Source organism: Camellia sinensis, chromosome 8, assembly GCF_055761805.1.
Source record: "Camellia sinensis isolate YWXY chromosome 8, ASM5576180v1, whole genome shotgun sequence".
Lineage (NCBI taxonomy): Eukaryota > Viridiplantae > Streptophyta > Magnoliopsida > Ericales > Theaceae > Camellia > Camellia sinensis.
The window spans coordinates 31,024,760-31,028,777 of NC_138968.1; the positions used below are offsets into that span (position 1 = coordinate 31,024,760).

At 35.3% G+C, this 4,018-nt stretch overlaps 1 pseudogene; it reads left to right on the forward strand.

Moving 5' to 3' along the window:
* The first annotated feature begins 965 nt into the window (after window positions 1–965).
* LOC114276520 (ERBB-3 BINDING PROTEIN 1-like) lies at window positions 966–3,693 on the forward strand (annotated as a pseudogene).
* The last annotated feature ends 325 nt before the right edge of the window (window positions 3,694–4,018 follow it).

Consider the following 4,018-nt stretch of genomic DNA (forward strand, 5'->3'; position numbering starts at 1 on the left):
GCACCTTTGGCGACTAAAATTGGCAACTAAAAAAAATTTAGTCGCCAAAAGTTGTGGAATTAGTGACTAAATTTTTTTTTAGTCGAAAAAAGTACAATATTTAACTACTAAATTTTTTTAGTTGGGGTATATTTACTATTGGCAACTAAAAAAATTAGTTGCTAAAAATATCACAATTGGCGACAAAAAAAAACTTAGTCGCTGTATATTGACTTTTGGCTACCAAAATATTTAGTCGCCGAATGGGAAATAAAAATATTATTTTTTCTCTTTGGCGACTAAAGTTTTAGTCACCAAAGACTTACTTTCACCAACAAAAAAAAAATGGTCGTCGTCTATTGAATTTTGACTACTAAAATATTTAGTCGCCTATTGAAAAATAAAAAAATTTATTTTTGCTCTTTGCCGACTAAAGTTTTAGTCGCCAAAACTTACTTTCAACGACAAAATTATTTAGTCGCCGTATATTGATTTTTGGCTACTAAAATATTTACTTACTGAATGAAAAATGAAAAATTTATTTTTTCTCTTTGGCGACTAAAGTTTTAGTTGCCAAAAACTTACTTTCAGTGACAAAAAATTATTTTAGTCACCGATTATTTTATTTTATTTTTTTTTATCTTTCAACGACTAAAATTAGTCGGCAAATGTCTTCAAAATTTTACTGGGAAACATTTGATATTGGCACCTAAATTTTTGCCCAAATCTATTAACACGGTTCTCTCTCTCTAGTCAGTACACCAAACCAGACGTATGCTCAGTGACGGTCACCACCTCACCGTCACATGTAGCCACCACTGCACGTAGCTACCTCCACTGCTGCACATTGCTACCTCCACTACTACAAATCACAGATTATTGTCCCTCTCTCTCTGTTGCTCTCGGTCCTCTCCCTCTCTGTCGATCTGGATCTCTCTCTCTCTCCCTCTCTCTCTCTCTCTCTATACAATCCATACCTTGCAATTTCTGTGGTGAGTAATTTTTGTTTTGCTCTATTCAATTTGTCTATCATTTTCAATTTTGGGTATGATTTGAGCTAGTTTTTCTGGGTTTCTTTTAAATTATAATTATTTTTAATCATCGGAGTCTTAGGTGTTTGTTAAGTTCGCATCGATGTCGGACGATGAAAGAGAAGAGAAGGAGTTGGATGTCTCCTCTCCTGAAGGTGCCACCAAATACAAGAACGCTGCTGAGATCGTTAACAGTTATTCCCTCTCTCTCTCTCTATATATATATATGTGTGTATGTATGTGTGTGTATGTATCTATGATTTTGTGTTTCTATATATGTAGCTTAAAAGTGACACCTTTTGTTCGAGGATGAAAGAGAAAAAAAAAATTGGGAATTGAAATCTGGTTTTTGGTAGGTGTCCATTAAATGTTGTGTTTGATTATGCATGTATGCATTGTTTTTTGATGACCCAGTTCTACAAATTTACGGAACAAATTGAAAATATGCAGAGGCCTTGCAATTAGTACTGTCATAATGCAAACTAAAGGCTAAGATTGTTGATATTTGTGAGAAAGGCGATTCATTTATCAGAGAGTAAGTTATCTCTCTCTCTCTCTCTATATATATAAATATATGATTGTGTATATACATGGGTTTGAGTTTACATTTTAAATTTTAGGGTTCTTTTGATTCTAAATAGTTGCAAATATGTGTAATATACAGTCAATCTGGGAATATGTACAAGAATGTCAAGAAGAAGATTGAAAGAGGGGTTGGATTCCCCACTTGTGTTTCTGTGAACAACACTCTTTGTCATTTCTTTCCACTTGCCAGCGATGAGGTAATGTTGGAAGAAGGTGATATGGTGAAGATGTAAGTTTTATTTGAGTACCATCTATCTATATACCATGAGAGGAGCTAATGTTACTGTTTGTGAATAATGATGTGCTTTTATGTTTGGATGCAGTGACATGGGGTGTCACATAGATGGTTTCATTGCTGTTGTAGCACACACCCATGTCCTTCAGGGAGGACCAGTGATTGGTAGCCAAGCTGATGTTATTGCCGCAGCAAATACTACAGCAGAGGTAGCCTTGAGGCTTCTAAGGCCGGGAAGAAAGGTAAAAATATATTGGGCTTGCATTTTAATTTTGTCTTAACCTAATATGAATCATATGATACCATTTTGAGTTGTAATTGTTGAATGCTTAGAGTGAGAAATGGCTTCTGTTTTTTTCTTTTTGTATCATAGATGTTTGCCTTAATTTTTTTGGCCAACAATATCAACAACCTTGCAATAAAAAAAATAAAAATAGATGACTGATTGTTTTGTGGCTGGTTTGGAAAAAAGTATATGAAAGCTTTTTATTGTTTGTGTGACTTGTTATGCCAGCTCATAAATCCTTCTATCTTCCCCTAAATGAAGAATATTCTAAATAAGCTATGGATTAACATCCAGATGAAGCCTTTGTCATAGTTACTCTAATAGGCGATATTGCTTTTATGCAAGTTAAATAAACTCTTTAATGTTGTATTTTAATTTCTAAAAACATGTTGAATCTTCTTCTCTATTTTTTTCCTTTGTAGAGCCACATGATCTGTATTGGGTGTACTTAGCATTCTCCTCATATGTTGTCATAAGACACAAATTTTATAGAATATTTTGAGATCAGATAAACTATCTATAGAATAGTAACATAACTGCATACACAATCTATGAAGAAGGAAACTTTACCGAGGTGATCAATCCGTTGTTGATTTCCTATTTTCCCTGTTGCCTATATTGTACTATGCCATACTTGGGATGCTGTGGGTTGATTTATTGCTGATGCTTACAATTCCTGGAGGCAAAATCTTTTTAATTAACAAAAAAAACTTATGTAGAGTTGTTCTAGACCTTCAGGATTTAGCCTGGTTGGCAATTACTCTTCTTTTTCACCAAGTTGCCTTATTTGGTTATATTGGGTCACATACTAACTGTATTGGATATGCTTTTGAATTTTACAAATGCTGAAATTGAATTGTATACTTCACCTGAGTTATGATTTATATTCATGAAGAAGATAGCCAAAGGCTATTGGTTTATCTTTGTATCGCTGAATCTCTTTCTTTATGGCAGAATAAAGATGTAATAGAAGCAATTCAGAAGGTTGTTGCTCCCTATGACTGCAAAATTGTTGAGGGTGTCCTTTGTTGCCAGCTGAAGCAATTTGTGATTGATGGAAACAAGGTTGTATTGAGTGTCTTGAGTCCTGAGACTAGAGTTGATGATGCAGAGTTTGAGGAGAATGAAGTTTATGCAATTGATAGTCACAAGCATACGTGAAGGCAAGGTAATTATGCTTGCCATGTAGACCTACCTCGATATTATCTGTTGTTGTTTTATTTCTGCTCATATTTTTTGTGTCAAATTTGCAGCCTAAGCTATTAGACGAGAAACAGACAACTATTTACAAAAGAGCCGTTCACAAGAACTAGCATTTGAAGATGAAAACGTCAAGGTTCATATTTAGTGAGATAAGCCAGAAATTTCCTATCATGCCATTTACAGCAAGGTTTATTACATTTTCAGTTGCTTGGCCATTGGTCCTTTCTCCGCTGGCCTAACTGTATTGGCAAAATATATAAAATGATAGGGCTTTGGAAGAGAAGCGTGCTCGGTTGGGATTGGTAGAATGTGTCAATCATGATCTGTTGCAACCATATCATGTTCTTCATAAGAAGCCTGGTAAGAAATTCTAAATCCGGCAAGGATTCATACACTGCTATACGTTAGTTGGCTTAACCAACAACTTGTCAACCTAGAAGTAAACTCGTTTGAAAAAACTCTCTCTCTAAAAAACCTCCATCTCGGGCCTCACCGCTGGCCAGCCGGCCGCCGCCTTTGGCCATGGCGGTTGGCTGGCCTGGCTTTTTCTTCTTGTGTTGTTGTTGTTCTCCTTTTAATCTTAAGCCCCCGTTTGTTTTTTCGTTTCTCCTTTTCAAATCTAAGCTCTAGATTTGATTAAGTTGCCGTTTTAGATCTTTCGCTTTTGTTAGACTGCTTGTTTTCAGTGGTATTCTTTGG